Consider the following 27097-nt stretch of genomic DNA (forward strand, 5'->3'; position numbering starts at 1 on the left):
CCAAGGATTCAATCATATTCAGGGATCATTATAATCCATTACCGGCTGTTCACTTGATGTCAGAACACCTGACATGATCTGACTCGTCCCTTGATGTCACTATCAGCTGATCGCACCGACTCCCCGCGCCGCGCCGAGCACCGCGGTGGCTGCTGCTGCTGCAGACTTGATGTCTGTGGAACAAGCGACATGCGTACTGTTACTGTACCCTTTCTTATTAATGGCCCGCCATCAGATTAGACTACCTCTGGACCGGCTAATGAAAATGATCGATGACAATTCTCTAAGAGAGATACATTGTCGCTGTCATGGGGAAATTATTTATACCCCGTAGGCCAATAATTTATTCATTCTAATGATATTTTGAGATCAATGCCCCCCTGTAGACCTACTTCTACTATTGTTGATTGCAACGGTACGAACCGCCACGGCCGCGCAGACGAACAATATAAAGATATAAGAAACAAAGTATATTGTAGTCTTAACAATATACAGCTTTACCTCTTACTGACTTAATTTTTAATGTGTTTTATAGTAAAGGAAAAAGTAACGTGTAATATTGTAACAATGCTACTTACAACTTAAACATCATGTAAAAAAGTGACAATAAATAGTAATTTTTAGGCTAATTTATATATTTATAAATTTAATTATTTATTTATTTAATAATTTAGTGAAATATTTGTATATTTACTTTTTAAAACATTATTAAATCAATATTACCATTTACGGTCGGTTAAAAGTCTTGAATTTAGATTGTAAGAAACTGTAAAACTTAATTTTTTCTTTAACATTGTTGTGTGCACGTATACGATAAAAAACTCAAACTAAAACATTAAATTGGAACGTTTTTAAGTAATATTTCAATAAGTTGATGAAATTTAAACTTTGAGAGCCTTTTTCAAGTCATAAATTATACTTCTCCCCTATGAGTTGACAGTTCGGAATGTTAATTGGAACCATTTATCTTGGGTAGACAAAACATCCTGTCTATGTGTGGGGGTGATAAATATTTTAATTTTCCGATTGTAATTTATTAAGATATCTTTAGTTTATACTTCTAAAATTAATAATCTTGTACAATTAATGTTATTATAGATATTAACCATATTTATTTATGGCTAAAAACTAACGACTGTAGTGTTGGATATAGAGTAATTAATCACATTTTATTCCATAACATGCTGATCGTCAAATTATGAACGAATATGTGATACATTTGTTCACACGTGATAGTATTACGTCGACAATGTTGAGACTTCAAATTAGAATTGCCGATACTACTCTCCTACTCTCGCGACCAACTGCCCGACACGTCGCGATCTCAGGGATCTGTTTAGACTTTAGTTCCCCTATCGGACACTCTCCAGTTCTCACGATCAGCTGTTCGACACTGGTTAAGACACCACTCACGAGAGCTCTTGCGCCCATTTAGACTAGCAATTTTTACTATGGGGCGCTCTCCAGTTCTCACGATCAGCTGTCCGACACTGGTCGAGACACCACTCACGAGAGCTCTTGCGCCCATTTAGACTAGCAATTTTTACTATGGGGCGCTCTCCAGTTCTCATGCTCAGCTGTCCGACACTGGTCGAGACATCACTCACGAGAGCTCTTGTGCTCATTTAGACTAGCAATTTTTACTATGAGACACTCTCCAGTTCTCACGATCAGCTGTCCGACACTGGTCGAGACACCACTCACGAGAGCTCTTGCGCCCATTTAGACTAGCAATTTTTACTATGGGGCGCTCTCCAGTTCTCATGCTCAGCTGTCCGACACTGGTCGAGACACCACTCACGAGAGCTCTTGCGCCCATTTAGACTAGCAATTTTTACTGTCGGACACTCTCCAGTTCTCACGATCAGCTGTCCGACACTGGTCGAGACACCACTCACGAGAGCTCTTGCGCCCATTTAGACTAGCAATTTTTACTATGGGGCGCTCTCCAGTTCTCACGATCAGCTGTCCGACACTGGTCGAGACATCACTCACGAGAGCTCTTGTGCTCATTTAGACTAGCAATTTTTACTATGAGACACTCTCCAGTTCTCACGATCAGCTGTCCGACACTGGTCGAGACACCACTCACGAGAGCTCTTGCGCCCATTTAGACTAGCAATTTTTACTATGGGGCGCTCTCCAGTTCTCACGCTCAGCTGTCCGACACTGGTCGAGACACCACTCACGAGAGCTCTTGCGCCCATTTAGACTAGCAATTTTTACTGTCGGACACTCTCCAGTTCTCTCGATCAGCTGTCATACTCAGCCTGGACATACCAGACTTATCTATTACAGCCCACATAGACTGGCAACGGTACAAGGCCATCTACAACGTGAAAATTCTGTAGTGAGACATTATTATTCTCAAATACCTACCTTGAAAGTATATACCACCAGCTATATCAGAGAGCCACTCTGTATTATTCACAATTAATCATTAGAAAGGGTAGTTATTCATAAAAATGGTAAGATAACAATATAGTTCTTTCTGTTATCAAAGAGTATTATTTTGTTAAGTTAATAAATTAACAAATTGATAAATGTCTTCATAACTTATGAATTGGTCTTTCAAAAATTATATTATTACACGATTTATCTTATGTTTGTTTATTTGAGCAAATATTAATTTATCAAGCACTTATTAATTTATTTGAGCCATTACAGTGAAACCAAGAAAACGAAATTCCAACAATAAAACCTTTTTTGAAATATACTGTATTCACTTTTTCATGTTTATATAGATTTACATATTTAATTTTAAAGGGATCAGTTCAATTTTAACTGGCTGGATAAACGCGATTTTTAGTCTTTGTAAAGTGTTACGAACTACTTTTGTATATGTGTAATTCAGTAACATATAATAAGACCTGTAAGTAGAATAAAGTTATTGTTTATTAATTTATTATTTTGTTTTATTGTTGATTCATGTTATATAGTTGTTACAGTGTTTTAGTGTCAAAATTTCAACCTGTAGTTTTAATTTAGTGGAGTCAGTGAAATAGTGTACCAATGTTAAAATACAGTAAATAATATTAAAAATAGTAAATAGTATTTTAAATAAGTTAAATTTTAGTAAATAATTTAGTAAAAATTGTTTAATTACTAGATGATCAAAATTATAACTAGTAACATAATCTAAGTATATCTTATAAGTTAACTCAATCGTTTCGTAACCAGTGTTCCATAGCTGGTATAAAATATTACCGACGAGGATGGGATTCGAACCCACGCGGGCAGAGCCCATTGGATTAGCAGTCCAACGCCTTAACCACTCGGCCACCTCGTCTGTGTGAAATCGGTACATTTAGATACAGAAAACTCTACGAATTATCAGAAATTAAACTATGAAGAAATGTTGTTTCTGAATGGAATCAGTTATTTTAGTTCTTTTTCAAAATAAAATACTAGAACCTACTCTAATTTTAAAATTAACAGAAACATTTTAATTGTCATACGGCATACTAAAGGTTTTTAGTACCTTTGTGGTCTGTATTTGAGCTTGCCTTATTTATATAAAATTTAGAATTAATAATTCGAACAACATTTGTCGTAAACTATGGCACATGAAACCTTTTCAAATTGTTTAGAGCTGGATAAAGCGTTTGGTATCTGACGCTGTCTGAGACTTGACTCCTGGAGTCATGTTCGTCTGAAGAGATCCAAAGAAAGTCGACGACGAAGAAGCTCAAAAGACAACTATTGAAGTCTCATTGTTTCATCAGATACACAATTGAGTGCACTACGATGTGATAGGCAATGATATGATAGGTACCTGATGAGACAATACCAGACGCAGCAATAAAAAAATGGTGAACTGGAGCTAAAAATATAATTGAGTAAATCCTTCCTACCATAGCTACTTTATTTCGTCATTGTTAGTTTTTAAACGCGTATATTTCATAGTGCTGTAATGAGTTAATACATCAAAATGTTAAAATATAAACAGTGAAATGTACAATGAAACCGTAATAACGTTTCTATAAATCATTTTTACTCCAACCATATAAGCTCTAAGAAATTAAAATATTATGTTTTAATTCGTTCCGTCAGTAGTCATTGAAAATATTATATTAATAAGTTGCAGCTGATATTTATGTGCATTGTAAAATGAATCGGACTATAAAACATTATTAGTATGACGCCATCACACATATGAAACGACATATTAACTGAAATAACGTTTAATTTATATTTATAAAGTATTTTAGAAAATGGCACAAAAAGGTTTCTTTATTTTACAGTCTTCATTTTTTTACCTCTATACAGGTTTTTATTTCATTTAGAAGATATTTGGTATAAAAACTGAACAGCGTTATGTCTTAGTATAACAATGTGCAGCGAGCATTTTCTAATTTCCAGCAAGTATTCAGGTCAAATATTGAGATAGTTTCTCAAGAATCTTTTAAAACCGTTGAACCAAAACGTGAGGCTAAAGCAGGAATGTATATTCTCAAAGCTTTGGGAAATTTTTAAAATTGAACTTAAGAATCCCTTGTGCGCATGTAAATTGTATAATTTGACGACTGTGCGATGCGGCGAGACCTACTGACCCGGTCATGTCAGTCAACTACTGTGCCAAGTAACATCTGGTGGTCCAGTAGTCCTGTCCTGGTGTATGTCGTGTTGATACAACACCAAGGTCGTGTGCCTCTCGCCCGCCCGCGCCGTCTAGCCAAGCACCAGACCAATTTGTTACAGAAGCCTAGCTGTCTGGTTTCACACCAAGAGTTAGAACAATGGTTCCAATTGTGGTTTTTAGTATATATATATTTTTATATATAATATATATATATATATATATATATATATATATTATATATATATATATATATATATATATAAATTCTGTGAAGAAGCAATTCTTTGTATTCTAGCTTTACTTTTTAAGGTGTGTTCTGTAAATAATAATTGCGAATGAGAATTACAGCCTACCCAACACCAACACAAAAGTTCATAGTTTGGAGAATGAGGAAGATTAAAAAATCTCTAAAAATGTCGACAAAAATACCCTCTGGTCAAACTGAATCGTACTATTCATCTGATTATTTTCACAAAAGTGTCTAATAATTTAGATTTTTAATATACATAAATTTAAGAGATTTATTTTCATGAACAAAAAAGTATAATTAATTTTAGTGAGAGATAATTTTTGTAGAGAGCAAATAATAAAGTTAATTTTATGTATGAGTCATTGGAATTACGATAATTATTATTTAAACAAATTGTACTAAACAAAACAATAAAAGAATGTGTTGCCTCTCATCAAAGTAATATAATTTTTTAAACATCACCAGCTGTAACCGATTACCAACCGTGAAGGATTGTCTGATTTGCGTCAGAAAACACAATTGCAGTTATAGGCTTGCAATACAATTTCAAAACTATTTTACGTGTCTAATAATATACATATAGATCACCTAATATTTCAACAAATGCAGTATAAAATTCACAATATACATCAAAATCATAGTTTTATTATTAATTAAAATTGTAAAAGCAAGAAATAAACAACTTAAACCTCTATCAGGCGATAAAAAAGAAATAAAATTAATACACCACCTATAAACTTCTTCAAAATAGCGACCAATAATATTCGTTCACTACAAAATTTTCAATGAAAACGTTTTTTATTTCTTTGTTTTAAGTTTACACAACCAAATATTTGTTCCCCATTGGCGATGGATGATTTGAAGGGATAATAGGATTAATATTGTAACATATAATGATTTTTTAAATCCTATTATCATTTCGTCCTACTACTCAAATAAAAGTCTTTATTTGCTCTCTGCTGCGAAATTGTTGGGAAGAAGTCCATGTATCGTTCTATCTGTATTTGCATAATAACTCAAGCTCCGGCCTTCCGTCATCGCCGATTTTTATTGCACTTCCAGAACCAAATCCACTTCCGTAACATAAATAGTACATAGCACAGATACACGTAATTTAAAATGGTACGAATGGTCTTGATGGTTAGAAACGGTCTTGGAGGTTAGATTAAGTCAGTGAGTGGCAAAATTGGTGTAGGAGAAACTGCAAGTAGGGATTCCAGGAATGTTGTTCTACCACTGGAATATTCGCGTAAACTGGAGAAGATGCGACCCGCGCTAAGGCTTCCCCTCTGGAGTCTCTGGTTACAAGGACCCCGTGTGTCGTGCCGGCTACCGACGGCAGCTGGGGGGCTTCCACGCCCGGGGGCAGGTCTTCGCCTTGTCCGGTTTAGCAACTTTTCACCCAAGCATGGTCTTGATTACTTACATCGTGCTTCGAGATCATACAAAGCGACCTCTGTTCGTCGATCTTTCTTTTACCGAAGAGCCCTTGATATGTCTTCGATAAACTTGTTCATTGGCGTCTATGAGGGTATTTATCCAATACTGTATTCCTAATATTGACTTCAGTTTACCAACATGATCGGCTTTAAACTATTTATTGAACAAATGTACTCTTTTTTGGAGATGCTTACGATAAAGGACAAATAACTATAAAAAAGTAATCTGAAAATTTAAATAATGTGTTTTTTTTCGAAAACTCTTTTGTTATAAATAATGTCTCTCGTTGGTTTACAAAATAAAGCGCAAACATGAATTAGATTTATGCTTTTCATACTGAGTATTAGTTTTGTACGATCATCAGTAGCACATGACGGAGGTATAAAATGTGGTCAACTTGGATGCTACTGGACTTTCATCAGTATTTAGAGGTATTTCACTAATTTGATGGAACAGTACTTTTGATCTACATTAGTTGGAACATAAACACTAGAGGTGATCTCTAAGTCAAATTCAAATGAACTTAGCGAGTATGCAATCGTCAAGAGAAACAGCAACGTGTTCAATGGTGTGTAGTGCCAATGGAAAAGTACGCTTTGAATGTTTGAACAATTTTACCGAGAACCAATTTCAATCGGTGAATTGGCATGGGAATTTCAAAATAGCTTTTGGGGAGTTACTTTCACGGAAAATATTCGGTGGCTTTGCGTGTATGTGGAGGGTTCATGTCGAGGAGGCAGGGGACAAGTTGACGATGCTTGACCTAGACCAACAGTGCACTTCCGGGCACAAGTTCCGAGAAAAGAGAAGACCCGTCAGCATCGTCAGTTCAGTGATCTGCCGCTGCTCGGCACGTGATACAGTCTAGGACGTGTACATGTACACGTAAGACTGACTCAGAAAAGCTGTTCTAATTTCTTCAAATGGGACATTCTCGGAAAGTCAGGGTTCAACGGACCGTGAGGAACAACTTGTACTAACTCCAGAACATCGCCCAGCAAATAAGAGCTCATATAAGCTTGATTTTAGTGGAATTTTAAAATTATCTTTGAAATGATAAATTGAATATAGCACTTTATTAAGATAGACTAATGGATGGTTAGCAAACAGTTTCTCTTTCAAAATTGCCTATGATTACGATCTCAGTCAGAGATCAAAGAAATTGTTAACGGTTTTATGATTCCATTTGGTCTAAAAGCTGAGAGGCGTCATATATTACCTAACAATTTACAGCAGGCATCTTCCAATTTACAGCTAGTATTTTCAAATTTACAGCAAGCATTTTCAGACTGACAATGCCGTTGTGCGGTTAAATATTGTAATAATTTCAGAAGAATCTAAATCCGTAAAGCCAAAAAGTTAAATAAATGTAAGAAAGCATATTCGCAACACCAAAGCCATTTTTAAAACACTGTGAGTGTTTCATTACTTTCATATTTTTAAATTCATAATATTTAAAAATCTGTTAAATATGACTTTCTTGCATTTAATTAAGAGTAAAAAATGCCCCTTATTCTCATTTAAATTGTCTATCTATGCTTATACAAGATGATTACTGTTAAGAGGAAATGAGGGGAATTCACTGTTTAAATATTTTTAATGCCATTCTTTACATTGATAAACAGCCAACATAACGTAGCAATAACCTAATCACATTATAGCCACACACATTATTTTACCACATACACACATTCACACATACATTATTGGTATATACATACATACATACATACATACATTGTTTTTACTGGTACATTTTTTTATTGGTACCAGTTAAAACATTCTAGATCTCCATGACAAAATATGTACTTATTATTTTTAAATAGGTTTTAATTTTCTTTAAGAGTAAAGGCATCCAACATTCAGACTTACCTAAACTGGCCATAATGTTTGACTTAATCTTGTACTAAATTGATGACTTTGATGTGATACCAATTTTCTTTAAGAGTAAAGGCATCCAACATTCAGACTTACCTAAACTGGCCATAATGTTTGACTTAATCTTGTACTAAATTGATGACTTTGATGTGATACCAATTTTCTTTAAGAGTAAAGGCATCCAACATTCAGACTTACCTAAACTGGCCATAATGTTTGACTTAATCTTGTACTAAATTGATGACTTTGATGTGATACCCATACTTGATTTGATTCGTTATTTATTACTGTAACCTTGACTGCACCATTGCACTTTCTAAACACCTTGTTAAAAGATAAGAGTGGGCAGATATTAAATGAGCATGTAGGTTACGTGCATGAATGGTTCTACAGTTTGCCGCTATGTCGACATCACCGGTATAATGTGATGATATGGGCGGCAAGGTGAAAAATCACATGTTAACGAACACATTTGAGATTCAACCTTCGCGGATTCCTCTTCTACGGAATATGCATTTCTGCGTCTGCATTATTACTGTGGACTTTGCTCATGCATGAATATTCACCATGATCAACAGCCTCATCGTGGTCCTTGAGGAATTGAAATGATTTAGACAAGATAGGTCCAAAGTTAGAGATAGTTCAAAGAACTAAGTTAAAGCGGTAAATTTATTTTTTAAATCATTGTATATCACCACCGATCTGTAACTGTGAAAACAATCTGAATTTAATCCTCTCACGCAAACCAGAATGGGCACAGCAATTAACGCAAGCCACCTCGCTGCCCAACTTGTGGGGAACGACTTAGGTTAAGGTGATTAGCGAGGGCCTCGAGCATGCATGCTAATGTGCCCTTAGCCCTAGGCCCTGTGAAAGTGGACTCGAACTTGTCTTGCGTCAGTAGCCGCTGCCGCAACTACCGACCAGGTGAGAACATCTTCCCGCCAACCGTATCTCTTGCCCAGCGGCCATCGCCAGATCTTGGTACTGTGCTTGTCTTGAGGACCACAATACTTCGACTAGTTTTCAATCAACCAAGTATCTGATGACAAGAAGTGTTTGAATTAGTTGTAAAATACGTAATCTTCTGTACCACGTTGATACGATGGCCTTAACTCGTATAGAACACCCAAATAAGGTTTGTGAGATAGTCATCTGGCACTACAATTGTCAACGGTACAGTGGAGTTACAAGTGCTACGAGATTAAAAATATGACATATGAACAGTTCAGTCTTACATACAATTAACAAGATGTATAATAATTACCTAATACAGAGATATAGTCATATTATAATGTTATGAAATGTCTAGTTAGTGCTGTAATTACTACAAACGTTACACAATTCATCTAACTCAATACAGCCAAAAAGTATGTATAGGGATACTATATAAAACTAAGTATAAGAATACACAATCTTTAAGTTTTTGTAATTGTATTCGAGGTTGTGAGAGAGAGCGATGGTTCAGTCCAAAGTTAAAAAAAAGATCACTATTTAAAAAGAACTTGAATCATGAGGTCGAGACGCAAAATCAAGAGAAGAATCTCTCATGTCACATACAACATGAAATACCTAATTCCTATAAATATGGACGGCTACAGATTTCCCCACACCTATATGTCATGGAATAAATATTTCTTACCTGACCCACAAGGATATGCCATAAGAAAGGCATCTGTCATATTAAGAAGTGAATAACTTGTAATGTCTTTCTTAACTTTTCTCAATCGCAGATTTTTACTCAACCAGTTCTTAATCCGATATTACACACACAGGCCCAATAGGGTAACCGGGGGGACTGCGGTGATGGATGCAGTAGACTCTGGTTTTGCGTGTTGGCCACCAAACCCCGTCCCAGCCCCCACACGCACTGCCGCTAATTCTCATCTCTGCAATCCATCACCCCGGCTCCACAGTGTCCCAGAACTGGTTCATTCAGGACCGGACTGACTCGGATTTCCACAAGGCTCGATGTAAGCGACCGTCTAAGCCGACTACTACAGACTCGGCTCTTAACTATCTTCAGTGTATTAACTGAATTAATTTCACGCATCCATTATTCTGCATATTTTATTTTTATTAACCTATATCGAGTTACTTTGGAGAAATCCAATGAAACATCTTGTAACAGTTTCGATTACGGGACTTTTAATTTTGAAGTTGTCTTTCGCAAGAAGATTATTCGCAAGAAGGGGAACTTGAACGATCTTCAGAACAACTATGAATGTTCTCACTCAACACTAAAAATGATTCTTAGTTTTCAGCACCGCATTGGTATCATTATACATCATCAGTTACAACGATCTATCATCAGCCACGATTAATTCAACTCCAGGATCCCTTACTGTATCATGTAGGCCCCGGAAGCCCCGGTGTGGTGCTGCGGAGGTGTACAGCTCGCAACCAGAACTGGACCTGTCCATTCCATCACGACCTGACAGCCATGTCGCTAGGTAGCTATTATCCTGTCGTCTGGCTCACTTATTAATTACACATCGCGGCGAGACGGTGTGCCACACCTGAATCCTTCTTGGGAAAGGCTTTTCTCCCCAACTGTAAACGCCGGGCTTGCACGTTGAAACTGATGATTACCAACCTGCTGATAGTTAAGGTACCTACGGATAATTATTTAAATGCAATGAAATTGTAAATTATACAAAAATATTTCTGTAGGAGGCGGGATACTCTTCTGGACATTTTTTGGTTTGTGCAGCAAGACATAAAAAAAACATTAGAAATGTATAACTGAAGAAGATTTCCTAGAAATGTGCCATTTTTTATTTTTAAGGATGCATATTTTCCCAGGAAATATTGTTTTTTCATGTATGTATATTTTAGATTATTGGAAGAGTAGGGGATAGCCATCCTAATAATCATCGCATAAGATTCGTACAGTTCGTATTTAAATACTGAATTATTTTCTATTCGCCTATATTTAATTTAAAATACAACATATGTTTATGATTTGGCCAACCTTCTAAATCTTTGAACTGTTAGTTTACTTAAGGAACGATTTGAAATAAATTTTAATCTTATAGATTACTCAAATCGAAATTGTGGCATCTTACCCACATGCTGCCTTAAGTAATTAGTAATATTAGTAGCATTAGTGAACAATGTGAACTGTTTGAGGATAAAATTAAGAGGTTACAGTAAATTAATGGTACGACCCAATAACCATTTGAATTACCTGAAACAAACTGTTTTTCTATATTACTGCCGGTAAACTGCAACATCCTTTTTTATACTCCTCAGAAGCTTTACTACCTTAGACTATGTTTCAGTGACTGTTTTAGCTTAGCTTTGCCCGGAGAGGCTGGTACAGAGCTGGCTTCTCTATTTTCTAAGGTGACATGACTGAGATATAATGCCCGCAATTCTTCTTAATGGATCTCGACAGGAGGCGGCCCTACCTCCAGCCTGACCCTCCTGAATATCTTGTCACTCCGAAAGCAGCCCAAAGATAGTTTTAGGACCAATTAGTTAGTCAACTTCTTCTCCTAAGAGGAATAAACTTAGTCAATGAAATGTCTCACGAAGCGGACGGATAGTGCTCTGCCTGTTTGTTTATATAGTTGACAACTCTACGGATATATGGGTACAAACACGCGAACAATACTACATATTTCTGACACAGGAGTACTGCGGTCTGGGACTGAAGGCCCATTGTTACGATTGTGAGGCCCCCAGCTGAGTTACAACTTCCTCGCTCCAAGTCCACTAGCGTTCAAATAAATACAATAGCTTTCTTAATCTATTTTTGTTGTCCGTTTATTTATTGTTGTGTACTTTGCCTACGTAATGTATTCGGGATTCCACAGTTGCTTGGACAGGAGAATGCAGTTTTAGTTTTTACTGCGTTGGTCTTTGTCCGTTTATTTTTTTAAAGTGACGTGTGCTCAGTTTGCCTCTCAGATATGTTTCTTACATCGCATAAACAATAACCGGTATGCCTATGCGGGAGATTTCATTAATATTCATAGTAATAACCGAATAGTCGGTAACCATTATTTTATATTATGTCTCCTAATATAGCGTATAATATTCGAGACTGGGAGCTGCTCAAGCAAACATCTTCTGTTGAGTGACTCGTATATTTATAATTTTTTTTCTTTTAAAACAATATCAAGAATGAAATTTCAATACGAAAATTGGATTTTGACAATTAACGACTTTATGTTACACAATTTTAATGCTTTTCAAAAAGCTTAATATAAATAACGCTCTTTACATTATTTACATACACTTACAGCCGCGATTTTCAGTCTGCCATTGATATAAATATTATTAGTTTGTCGGGTTCGAGTGTATCAAGCTGTAAAACCTGGGAGAGATTTTAATAAGTGGCGTACACTGGTTATTCGATTGTTATTATCAAACGATTTATTATATTATCCAACTTCGATATTATATAATAATCGTATTATACATTACAAGTTTTACTTCAATCAATTCAACAATAGTATCAAAAATTAACAAATCTAACTTTGCTCTAGACTACTAATTCACTATACCAATTTAAACTAAAATATTTGAAGCTTGCCCGTATAGCATTAAACAACCGCTTGAGTGAAATGAAGTTAAGGATTCTCCACATGGGCTTTACTAGGAGCCAATTCCACATCTTGAACCTTCTTGAACAAATCCCATCATTTATAAGATATTTCACATCATTTCACGATATTCATCGCCATTTTTAAGTTCTCAAAAATCTGTAATTAATAAATTGAAATCATACATTAAGTTAAATTAATTGTAATATCGAATTGTTCATTGGATATAATCATTCTAAACATTCGATAAAAAAACCCAAATGACGAGAGTGTAGACCGTTAACGTCTACCCGAAAATTTGAATTTGATAAAAAATTATGTTTTTCTATTTTTTAATTCCCTTTTGATGTCTTCCTCCGTAGACTAATGGCTATAGTCACGGGTCTCTAACTGAAAGATCACGGGTTCAAATCCCGGGGAGAGCCAATCATGTGTAGGCATGATAAGTATAGTGAAGAATAATAAAACAGTGTATATCGAAACCGACATAGCTAACGCTGAGGCTTAAAAGAGAGAAAAAATCCCTTTAGATACTGGCTGACAATAAATGTCTTTCTTATGAAAAAGTCCACTATCGATTTGAAGAAAACCCAGATTTTGCGCTTATACAGTGAAAATTGGCTCTCGGCTCCTATACTTCATGTTAAACTGCCTTCGCAGTGAAATAAAACAATTGAAGTTAAGAATGTAAATTGGAACAATAATGCACTGTGACAAATCTTTGTATACAAAAAGTAATGATCCCTCTTTAATACATAGAACTCACAATTAATTGTATCATCAGACAATCTCCTAACAATCGAGTGATGTCCGTAAACATCTCTGAGGCAATAATGATTATCGTGATAAGTTTAGTCACATCGTATTCTGTTTCACCACACCAGGATGCAAAATTTATCAGCTTGGGAGCTGTAACTCATCACAAATTATTGCAAGGTAGGATTACGTGTTGAGTACAAGCCTCGCAAAGGATGAATTTAGCGACACCTGTAGAAGGACATGAACCGCCAACAAACTAGATTTCTTCCACGTTCTTTAACTTAGGTTACTCATGTTGTAAGACCTTTTGATTGTTTTCAGCCAGTGAGTTTTTTTTTTATTTTAGCATTCAAGAAAACCCAAGAGGTATCTAGTACTAGTGTATTTTCAGGTTTATAGCTCAATTTTAACTCAGCATATTCTGTGAAGAGACAGACGCCCAAGGAGTGACAACTCCGTCATCGGATTTGATCTTACCTATGAAGAAATTAAGTATTATGAAAAAAATGTAAAGTCCATACTTCAATTCTTTTTGTGGTAGACTATCCCCGTGAATGATAGATTTTTAACTCTCTGTGAAATATATTTTGGACGGACATGCACCACCATCCTGTTTGATTTTACTAATGTATAAATGAAGTCCCATGAAGAATTTCAAGTCTATAGCTCAGCTTATTTTCGAGATACTCTACAGATATGCATAATTCCCCAACGCTCTACAAAATCCCATGGAGGGACCATGAACCACTCTACAGATATGTATAATTCCCCAACGCTCTACAAAATCCCATGGAGGGACCATAAACCACCATTGAACTCGATTTTGCCTCGATAAAAATGAAGATTCATTTCATGTCTATAGCTCAATTCGTCCTTGATATGTGTATGACAGTTAGACAGGCGATAGATGACCGAAGATAAGTTTAGCAAGCCTACTGAGTAATAGTCTTTGCTAACGCTTAACCGATTATAGGTTACCAGATATCACACAGACTTTAACCTACAATAAGGGAAGAAAGCAAAGCTCATACACCTATGTCACGTAAGTCCCAACTAAGTGAACTGGTTTTATCTTAAAACAAATGTCATGACCCCATCTGGAATCGAACACGTGACCTCTGAGAACGTTTTGAATTTACTTATAAAAGTGGCTATCGTTATTTCTTATGTTTATGAGGCTTTCACGGTTACATTCCTAATGTCACCACTTCTGGGAGTTTAACCTTGTAAGTATTCCGATGTAAGTAACAATTTGTCCTTTCCCTACTTAATGTATGATTTATTCAAAACGTTTTATAACAACCAAAACTTGGCAAATAGTTTATAGACTGATCCGAGGATCAAACTCGATTTCAAATAAATATAACAAGAGAAGACGTAGCCATATGATGGAAATAGTCATTCAAGAAATATGTCTGGATTCATTGGCACGGGACGGATTTTATTCACATTTCGTTTGATTATTGCATGATTTATATGATAGTTAACCCTGGTTAAATAACAAACACGTTTGCATCCAAGGGAGCAGAGTCAAGTACAGTATTGTTAGTAAAGAATCTTAAAAACAAAGATATTATAAAATGTTATTTTATGAATTTATTTCATAGACAAGGAACAATGTTGAATCAAATTTAGTGGAAGTGGATCAAAAGACCTAATATAAAAGCGATGAACAAAGCAAAAAGTCCGGGTTTTTTGTTATTGGCCGGATCCTACCCAAATTTGTCACGGGTATTCTACGGATTATTTCTTTACCCATGGTACCGTAGAGTTTTCGAGCTTAAGGGGAAGAGCTCTTGGGTGAAAACACCTGTTCTAATCCTCTTCTGAAAGCTTTGTTGGCGAAGTATCCTTTAGAAACTTTTACAAATTGATTTCATGGCCTAATGTTAAGGCTCGATTTCAATCAACTATGATTAGATAGGGTAAAGCCCTGCAATAAAAGGGGTGAATTAAATGACTGGTCTAGGCGACTTATAACCTTACGCTTTATCACCTTACGACTCGATTTATGTATTTCTCATAGATATTCTGTGGCCTATGTCTTAATAAACACATGTTGTTACACATGAGTCGTGTTAAGAACAAGTTTGGAGCCACGAAGACACATTACCAGAATCGCATGGGAGGTTTGTTAGCGAGGACCTCATGACATTGTTGTTATGGTGTATGAGTTTATTTAAAGGGTAAATTACGATTTGAGACAAACTCTTTGTTCGTATAATTATGTAATTCAAAGATCGTATACCATGTTTATAAGATGTATACAATCTAATTATAAATCACAACTTTTATAATTGGAAGTATCAAGATTTCTCCATTAGAACATGGTGATGAATGATACCAATACGATAATACTGTAACTAGTTTGTGTAGTTTACCGTTCTTCAGTATCATCATCTGAACAGACGTTTGCGATTACATCACACACCCTTTTTTGTAATATGTGTACAATATATTGGTACATTATTTAAGAAATTATATATATATATATATATATATCACACAGTTTATTTGTTAAGCTCCTGTAACTTCATACCGGTACAGTAATTGTTACAATCCAAATTAATTAAATAATGAAACTCAGTGTGCTGTAAAGAATCGTGATTCAAATGGGCCTGGGCGGTTAAATTACATTAATTAGAACCGTTATGAAAAAATTTGTATTATTTTGAAAATCCCACTCAAATTGGAATCTAAGGATATTAATAACTACACATACACCACAACCTTAATACAACTTGGATCATTCATATGATCTGGTAGTGACTATAGCCGGACAGATAAACATACGGGTTCTTGTTTCACGAACACTTTTCCCAAATCAAGGTACCCCGAAATGATATATTTTTCAAAAATATAATATATATATTCTGCTCCATCACAACACTATAGTGTGGATGTGGAAGTAAGTATATGAATACAGACGGACCTTGGTTGGTTGTGTGTGGTTGACAACAGCCACGACATTGTTCAGCTACTGCTGGATTCGCCACAACGCTATATAAATTCTCCTCTTTACTGCCATTATTGTCCCCAACTGTGGTATGTGAGGAGCTCATAATTTGCAATCAGCTGACTCTAGCGATGCGTTTCTGACATTATACGTTTTATTTTACCACGAGATATGAATAAGTTTATGTTGTCGTAAGAAACGGAACTTATTGTTTTCGTAAATAACAAGAACACTACATTAGAATATTTAGATTGCTTTTTAGTAACAGGTTATTAGCTCCCGTAGTTACATCAATCAGAATTTATTACTGTAAATTGATTGAAAAGTTTTTGATCGTAAATTACTCAAATAATATTACATTTCTGAATTTATAAAGCAGTATTTAGCAATGAACTTAATCTATGTACGAGTATAACTAGAATGCTTTAATATAAGTAATATTTTATATTTTTACATGTATTTGTTCATTATTTTGTTCCTCAAACAAATCCAATCCACAGTTTAGTAATTAAAAAAAACTTATCATTTCAATTTTAACAAAATAAAATATTTTCAAGTATCAGGACAAGAAAACATGGATAATTATTATAGTTTCAAGTACAACTTTAAATGTACAAAAACACTGCAGTCTCGAAATACCGGCAGACACAAAAAATCGCACAGCGAGCGATTTACGGGCACTTCTTAGTTATTAATCTTTGTTATGGATAGGTTCATTAAAGTATTAGCTGCTTGTATCAGGGTGAAGTAAAAACAGGGCGCTTGTTGAATATTAATGCGGTCACTTAAAGTGGTGCCATCTATTTAAATCGGGTGTTAACAGGTGCGAATTTGACATGCCATTTGTAAAGTGTATCTTAATGCACAGCTAACGGCGATGGCGCTGGCGCGGCGGGTACTTGTTCATGCAGCATTAAAGAGAGGAATGCTGTAGGATTAGGTTAGGCTGTCTGAATTGATTAGGCGTGGTTTCACTAATGGAGTGTAAAAAAGTGTGTAACATTTCCAAAGTATTATTATTAGACTAGTAAAGTTATTAAAAACCCGCACAAAGGCATATTTTAAGAGAATTAGTATCTCTTAGATAACATTTCAATATTATTGTATTATGTCTGAATATTTAGTTAATTATACATATTGCATGGTTATAAAAATAATCATTAAATCACATATACCGTCTGGCGCATGTACAAATTGATTTAGTTAATTAACTAATTAGGCACAACCGGTTAGGGAAATGTCTGAACTGGTAATTTTTTGTTTATATAAGAGATTTTAAGATACAAAAATTTGAATAAATCCATCGAATTAATTGAAAAATTAACATGTTTGAAATAAAATATTCTTTATAATCTAAGAGATTTTAAGAAACAAAAAAATTGTATCTTAATCCCTCGAGATTAATTGAAAAATTAACATGTTTGAAATAAAATATTCTTTAGTGATTAAATTAAAAAATAAATCAAGTTATTAGTTAACTGTTTTCTAAAATATTTAGACAACACCGGAAAATAATCAAGATGATTTGGAACCATACCAACTTTGTCAGAATAGTTACAGCAAAGTGAGGTATCAATTTATAACTACTCGTAGGGGAAAGTTTTTTGTGTGTTTTATAATAAGATTAATAATTTAAAATACAAAAATGAAAATATTTAAGTAATTAAAATATTTATAAGTAAAATCAGTTTGATTATTTAAAATATAGTATACATACATTCAATTTATTGTAGATCACTGTCATACAAAATGTAACGTCTCAGTGGCATAATTAAAGGGGGGGGTGATAAGATATAACCCCTCCCCAAAAGCCTTAAACATACGTATAACTGCAATCCAATGTATTTAAAATACAGTACAATATTGCTTATAATTATTATGCCTATCTAATTTATCCAAATTTATATTTAAGTTTTATTTTAAAACCAATAGTCATAAGTGGGTTGTTTATTTATTTTCGCTCATTTATTGCGTAATACATATTGAGAATTTGTTAATTACGAGATAAGCATGCAACAGTATAAAGTGTCTCTGCCTTTTTCCCATCACGAGGTCTACCATCGTTTTTCCACTATTATGTTTACATTGTAACGTCGTAAGTAAAATCACAAATCCAAGTTCTGTGAGTGCGTTACGGTACCTCTGTCTCAGTTTTAGTCCTCAAATTCCTCTAACAACCTTTTTAAACGGAATGATTTTTAATAGGACTTGAATGTATGCCTCATTAAGTATTAATCCACAGTCAATGTTGGTAGGCAAAAGTGCCGAACATCATATCATGGTTAACCAATTAATTTTTCGTTCGAAAGTTTCAAAAAATATTTAATGGAGCATAATATAATTGAAACGTAATTTAATTGTTACATAACGTTTTCGTTGCCTTTCTAATAATGATAATATTGTTTTAGTCTAAATGCGCGTTGGAGATGACCCAGGTAAAATGTATAATAATGGGTTTTTATGCAGTTAAAAAGTTAAATGAAGCATTGTTTGGGTAACCAAAGTGATAAACGTTTTGAGTTAATTTTGACATTGAATTATTTACCATTGTATTGATTTATTACTATATTCTACTTTGTAGCTCATTAGTAATTAGTAATAGTGTAATACAAGAGGTTCAAATTAAAAATTGAGCAATGCAGCAAGAGGCTATTATCTTACTAAAGAAACATTTCAAAGAAGTTCTGGAACATTAATATGAGGATGAGGAAAGAAGGCGAGGAAACAAGTGTCAATTAAGAATAAACAAACGAAGCCATTTAAATTAAATACAGCTATCTATTAACTTAGTGTGTCATTTAAATCTCAGTTCTAATTTAAGATTATGAGTTATATTTGCTAATTTTGTCACGTGCGTGGACCAGATGGTTCAGATCTGGCAACACCACCAAAATTTTGTACAATTCTTGCCAAACGCATTAACTGCTAGATTAAAGTCTCTCTTTACACCCGTTTGTGGGACAATCAAATAACTAAAATAGCCAGGACGTAACATAGATCTAAATTTCTGTATTTTTTTATTCCAATTTGGTTGACAAATTATAAATTCGATATGTTTGATTTTAAACAAGTAACCTCCGCTGTTCCTACGAAAGGTATTTAACAGTACAAATCCTCATGTTACGCAACAGAGATGAAATAAGTATAATTTAGTATTGTAAGTGGTAGAAAATATAATCATTTCAAAATTACCATGTGTTTTTAGAACAGTGATAAACATAAATGTTTTTCACTATCTATGATGAAATGATTTTTGTTATATGGTACACGGTAAAGGTTGTACTACTTTCTATCTATATGTAATTTAACACTTTTTAAAAATTTATAAATTTGATTGCATACCAATAATGTAAATAATTATTTGGTGGAGTTATAAATGAAGGAGGATGTGAGTTCATCATGCAAAATTATCTTGAGAAGGAATAAAAATAATCATAAATTTATTTTATTACCGATAAATTAAAATGTGCAAGAAGTGGATGATTCGAAAATAACCCTTAATAGATTATGAGTGCAATAGGTATATTGCATCACTACTGCAAAATTATCCTTAGGACTTTGACCGACTAGTCTTTATTTCTAAAATTATAAAGTAGGTTTAACCTATAATTATGGATTAATCTAAAACTAATTGCTTACCAAGATCGATACAATCTATACTAAATACTTTATAGATCTTTCAAGTATTTTTTTTTTTAATTTTAAAGCACAAAAAATCCCTGAACATAAATGGTCGTGAGGCTGTCTTGTGAGGGCATTGTTAATTTAATTTTTATTGAATATCTTAGATTTTTTGCTTAAATTGCTTGGAGTTTTTACTTATGAAATATTCGAATATTTGTTGATCTTAACCTTTTATGTTTATTAATTTAACAGATTTAGGTACAGATAACAGTTTAATATAATGAATATTTCAACGACAATAGTACACAATACGTAGCCCAAATTGCATTGATAGCAAAACAACGCGACGGTTTATGCATTTAAATTTTTATTAGCAGGCAAATTCATTATGAGTGACAGTGAGGTGTTTTATTTTTCGGTTTTTATTCCTTTATAAGTTAGCAGTTTCTGGGCGTATTGCTCATGCTAGCTTCACGCTCTAGTTGTCGGTACTGGAAGCATGTGACAGGAGCGGCCTGTGACATGACGGGTTGTGTGTGAATGGATCATTATCTCTAGCAATGGGCTGTACTCACTATCTACTTCCCCTCCTCCCCTCAGATCATTTGCATTTTACACTGTGTCAACTAGTGATTAATCAAAGTTGTGCTGTTTGCTTACCTAACTCACATTCATGTCATGTCCACTTTTACTATTAGCTAAGGGGAGAACCTATCAAGTAGACCTGGTGTTCTGTTGAATCTTTGTACAAAATAAATTATCCCAATTAAAGTTTTATATTGGTAAGTATAGATAATACATAAATAGTATTGCTACAGCTAACACCATAAAGCACATAATTTTCGAAAGAAGTAAGCCTTCCAACCATATATTGCTTTATTCCACCTTGTTTTCGTTATAATGTATCATATTACGATTGTACTAAGTTTAATTCCGTTTTCTTTAAAAATCGGAATATATATGCGTTTTTGTAATGTTTTGAAGTTGACTTATCAATGGATAACGGGATAACTATGATGTGAAATCCTGAGAGACCATTTCTACAAAAAATGTGTCTTGTGTTGGAGGAAATAGTTATCTTTGATTTTGAAAAGTATACAGCTTAAAATGTAATTACTTCGATAGACTACCCTAACATACAGTCATTTATCACACAACGGTTATGCATGTGTAGTGGACTGCTACAAATGCACAAGAACATACAAACTGTACCCTTATGCTACTGAGCGAGATAGTAACAGTTTTGTAGTAAATTGTCTATTTTAATTGTTGACTGCTACGATAGCCTATTATACTGGTACAGAACTGAGTAGACGAGAAAATGGTAATCATCATACCATTTTTGTGGGTGTATCTGGTCACGTACGAAAGACTTTTTGTAGCTGGTACCTTTTTACTAAAGTGCAACTTTTCACACTCTAAACTTTTCAAAACTTGAAAGGTACCTAAATGTTGAGTTTTATGTACACTTAGTTGGAGCAATGTAAGCAGTACGAGACTATTCGATATTAACCTTCCTTTTTTATTTTGGACACTTACGCCACGAATTTTTTGTTAGAGAAGTTCAACATGGAGGGTCTCGATGTACCTTACACAAATTACTTTTAATTATCGTTAAACCCAATTTTTCACAAGTAGTACACCGTAGGAAAAATTTAGAACAATGAAGCTTGACTATTTTTCATGTGCAGCCTAATTGCAAATATTCTTCGTCAGCATTAATAAAATATAGTCTGTAATTATAAAACAATGAAACGAATAAAAAAGTTGGATGGAATAAATAAAATAAAATTTTAGATCCGCACTCGTCTTGTTAATTCCTCCATCTCAACGAACGTTCCGACATACAAGGTGCATTTTCTAATCGTGAATACCGAGGCTAAACTAACAGACACGCATAAAGCTAAACTCGCTAATTGAAAAACACGGCAGAACTAATTCTCGGTCGTGCCGCTACAATACTGCTGTTTTGACAACGAGTTTTGAAAACACGAAGATGATAAAAGGGAGAAGGCTTCTTGTATTTTTTTCTCTTTGCATGTAATGCTGACATAACGACAGTTAAATTATTCCCAAATTGGTGTTGGTTACCTCGTAAACAGAAAGCGATTCGCCCTTGAAGGGTGTTTCATAAGCCACTGGCATTGGCATTTCAGATGGGCTTTAAAGCACAAGAACTTGGAAAAGTGCAATAATTATAATGCACCCATTGAATTTTAAACCCCTTCCTCTTAACCTGAGAGCGAATAAAGATACGTTATATTGTTTTGGATCTGGTTGATGTACCGTACCTCAATCTTTACCTAGAACAAGATTGAATTGAGAATGATTCGATGGCCATATTTAGCCTACTAGGTTTGGAAAATGTACCAGACTCATCATATAAAATACTAAATTATCGATTCATAAAGATGATCTAATCTTCCAAGATGTATATACCATGAGATTTCAAGAAAGAACATATAATTATACCAGAAGTATAATTATACCATGACAGAGGCATAGTAAGTATTGAATATTTTTCTATGGTGTAACACATGAGGTTAACTCATCAAAACCAAGTACTTTGGCACAGCTGTCCGTTTCATTTCTCAACAAAGCAAGAAAAATGAAATTGAAAAATTGTCGGAGATGGCGTAGAGACTTTACCGAAAATGATCAGAGAGACTCTTTTAATAGATTTTGGGTTTGGCAAATATTTTTACGTTAAATTCACGGCGATTTAAGATGACTTTCCTAAATACATAAAAAGTAGAAACAATTTTGTTATCACTCCATGAAATATTACAGACATTTTGTAATTAGATTCCAAAAACGGATGATTTGAGTTATTAAGCTTCAGGATGTGACATAAATTTTACTTCTAAAACAATTTAACTAGAATAAGAGAAAACAAACTATTTAAAATTATGTGATTTTTTATAATTATATTTCAATGAAAAACATAATTTCCTTAAGTCATAAATTTAGAAAAAGCATGTCACTTCCTGCAGCTTTAAGTACATACTGCAAACATTATATTTTATCTTTTTCATCTATTTTTATTTGGTACTGATTATAGAACGGTCTGACTTTCCTTCTTTAATGTCTGTAATTTCACGTGAGTTTACTACATTTTCAGTATTTAGAGAAGTTATCTTAAGAAGTATGAATTCAACGTAAAATATATTTTCCAAGCCAAAAATTAATTGCCCCACCAGATCTTGTTCCATCCCCATTTTAAGGGTCTTGTAGGATATTCCACCAGAAAGAAGTTGCTTTTACCACAAAAAATCACCCTTCCAGTTAGGATTCTCCTTACATCGTTCTTCACATTAGTCACACCATCTAACAAATACGATAGGTGTAGATTTTCATCTGATCAAATTAGGAAATTGTATTTCTTTGGTATTTGGGATTTTCTTGCAAAACAAAATCATAATCTGACGTGACATAGATGTATAAAATATTTTGAAAGCTAATTTAATTAAGCTGTGTAAGAGAGAGAGAGAGAGAGAGAGAGAGAGATACGTGTCTCTTTCAACCAATAATACTTATACTGCGAGAGATTTGAATTTTTAATTTAAGAATAATTGCATCTATTGCTTATGAATTCTATACGTATTTATGGTTCACCAAATTTTCCTTTTATAAAATAGGGATTTAACTTATTAGAAAAGTATTAAATTTCACGTTCTGTGTATCTCAAATTTCCATTGTTAAAAATAAAAAATCTGCGAAATTAAGTAAGTTTATTTTAGATTATTATATATGCAGTGGCAGCAATACTTTTTATAGTGTTATTGGAAATATGGTTTAATGATGTCTCATAATTTTTAAGTAATTGCTTACAGTTTTGTTGGCTAATCTTAATTTTTAGTCAGAGAACAAAACAGCTGGACTTTTGGTCTGGGATTTCAAAAAAAACTTATATTTGAATTTATCGTTAAAACTTCAAATCGACTATTCTAATCCCAAGACATGAGATTTAGCACAGTGTGATAAGTTCATTGAGCTAGAGGCAGTAACAAATCAAGCCCGGCTTTGATGTGGTAAACAGCTGACTGTACAGAACCGGCGATGTTACACCGACTGTTACTGGTGCTTCCAGTTTCCCCGAACATATTGTTTGTTGTTGCATCTATTTCTGAGCTGTACTCGTATTTTGTTGAATCTCGGATACTACGTCTGACTGGCCCATCTGTACAGTGTCACCAGCAGACAAGGCGCGACAGTTTTGGCTGTGCGCGCAGCTTCTGTAAACCCAATGTTATACACGCCAACATGCGACCCCTCACTTTGATATGCTGATGTGGTGTACTTGTACTTGTGGAAATTGCTCCCTTTTGTCGTAGCATGACATCTTGTTGAGATGTGCCCATTAGACGTTGTTTGAAGTGCAACGTTTATACTACATTTTCAGACAGATTTTCTTCAAAAGATTATAAGTAGTACATACTTCGTTACTTTCTTATTTAAGAGCTGTAAACTAGACTGTTCCCAAAATAAAAATACTCGTATATGTTTACATCTCTCTATATTGTAAGTGTTGCAGTGCAAGGTTTCAGTTAGGGGAGACTATTTCTGTGAGGTTGCCAGCCCTGCACCATCACTATGCGCGACTCGCCAAGCGCCGATTGATTCCGGAACACGAACACTTACGATTGTTTTGCCAAGAATGTTAATTGTAATGATTAACCACGGGAGGATCCCAGCAAGGCCGCAGACGCCTACTTCGTTACGCCTACTATTTAGTAGGCTCGCCTCTATTTAGGCCGTGTCACTCCTTCGTGCCTCGCTTGATACTCGGTTAAGCAATCTGTATCGCTTTCATGTTTTACTAATTCGGCCTGTTTACAATTTATCCATGTACTCTCTTACTTTAATACGGCAACATTACAACAGTTATTCAGAGTGCTTAAAAGTGGAGTCTTTAAATGGGTTAAATTTACGAAACAAAGTTTTGCACACACATTGAGGCATAACACCGAATTTTTGGGAACAATTGGTAATTCTTCAACCTCTCTGCAGGACGGTTTGTAAAAAAACAAAAATATAAAATACATGCAAAGAACAATAACATTTGAATATGGTTTTATAGATTTTATCAGACAAAAATGATATGGAAAAAGTAAAATTTAGTTATCGTGTTATGAAATACAGTTTCATAAACAAACCATACAGTTTAATAATAGAAAAAACAAGAACGGAAGCTATTTATAACAGTGAAGCGAAAAATTATGTCAAACGTTGGAATTTCCCACAAATATTTTGTAGGTGGAGAAGCTTTGAATAACCTATAAAGAATTCTGCAGGTATAACATATATTTGCTTATCTTTGGTTTACTACTAACACATTTATAACTATACAAAACGATGTAGTTTACTTAGAAGCCCACATTTAAAATATTTCTATGAGATTTTCTGAATTTTACTTTTTGGTAATCTTTTATTAAATCATCCTATTGATACATCTTTTAACAGTTGAATTTTAAGTTGCGTTCCAAATAAGTTTGGTACATCGTGTGGACATTGTATCTTTTTAAGTTGCATTACACGGATATTTACATTATTTTCGATTTTCAATGGATCCTCAAAAAGTAGTTGGTTTGTAACATCTAATTTTTTCTTTTATAACTTAAACAGCTAAAAAGTATTACACTGCTTCAGTGCCCAGTGAGTACAGACTATAATATTGTAAGTAAAACCGCCTGATTATTGTTTAGTGTTTCAACTTGAAAAATGAAATTCTACACATCATAAAAGGGTATGGAATATGCATTTTTATGTCAATTATGTTTATCCATCTTTATCATAATTTATTTTTTTTTTCTCCTCACTATATCCTCTCTCCACCAAAACTAGCGTGGCGGATCGATTTCTTTTGTATTAGAATTCCTCTATCTATTTCTCCTCACTATATCCTCTCTCCACCAAAACTAGCGTGGCGGATCGATTTCTTTTGTATTAGAATTCCTCTATCTATTTCTCCTCACTATATCCTCTCTCCACCAAAACTAGCGTGGCGGATCGATTTCTTTTGTATTAGAATTCCTCTATCTATTTCTCCTCACTATATCCTCTCTCCACCAAAACTAGCGTGGCGGATCGATTTCTTTTGTATTAGAATTCCTCTATCTATTTCTCCTCACTATATCCTCTCTCCACCAAAACTAGCGTGTCGGATCGATTTCTTTTGTATTAGAATTCCTCTATCTATTTCTCCTCACTATATCCTCTCTCCACCAAAACTAGCGTGGCTGATCGATTTCTTTTGTATTAGAATTCCTCTATCTATTTCTCCTCACTATATCCTCTCTCCACCAAAACTAGCGTGGCGGATCGATTTCTTTTGTATTAGAATTCCTCTATCTATTTCTCCTCACTATATCCTCTCTCCACCAAAACTAGCGTGGCTGATCGATTTCTTTTGTATTAGAATTCCTCTATCTATTTCAAGAAGAATCAGGTTGTGTGCCTATTTTATACCAATTGGCTTTCGGTTCCTAGACAAGAGAATATAAAACTAGTCTATAAAATTAATCATGTCTGGTGCAACTCTGATTGTTCAATCGCCTCGTAAATATCAACATGAAGGCGTAGAAACATAGATGTGCAGCAATTCCGAGTTCCTTCTAAACCGCCAATACAGAATCAAAAAGTACGAGCACAACTTGTTTCGTATCATCTGATAGGTTCAGAAGCAGCCAGCTGCTGCATACAATCAGTTGATACGTCAATAATATGGACCACTGTTTGTTTACAACAATGCTATAAGCGAAGTGGGACAGGCGGCCCGGCACCTGTATCTTGTAGGGAGATGGACCGGGGCCAGCAGTTCGACCCAGTTCCGCCCGACCTTGACTGCCAAATCTTCTCAATGGCTCTTGTTGTAAATGGGTCACTGGACGAGACGATACTTAGCGAGGCCAAGTCGCTCTTTTACGACCATATTCGTTTATTCAAGAGGTTCACTGAATGCCTTCCTATTAGTTTCTCTATCTTCGTTACGATTTTCCGCGTCATATAAGGGCTGTAAATCAAGTGTTATGTCCATCGGAGGATCATTGATACCT

General features: G+C 34.5%; 1 protein-coding gene and 1 non-coding gene across 4 annotated transcripts in view; one reads left to right on the top strand and one right to left on the bottom strand.

The window, feature by feature from the left end:
- LOC124359499 (A disintegrin and metalloproteinase with thrombospondin motifs 20) overlaps nucleotides 1-27097 on the top strand; it is a 302767-nt gene that overhangs the window by 150033 nt on the left and 125637 nt on the right. The gene's annotated exons all lie outside the window — the stretch shown is intronic.
- Nucleotides 3208-3289, bottom strand: Trnas-gcu. The gene has a single exon. It is a non-coding gene; the product is annotated as a tRNA-Ser (tRNA).

Source organism: Homalodisca vitripennis, chromosome 1 (genome assembly GCF_021130785.1).
Source record: "Homalodisca vitripennis isolate AUS2020 chromosome 1, UT_GWSS_2.1, whole genome shotgun sequence".
In the NCBI taxonomy this organism is placed as follows: Eukaryota; Metazoa; Arthropoda; class Insecta; order Hemiptera; family Cicadellidae; genus Homalodisca; species Homalodisca vitripennis.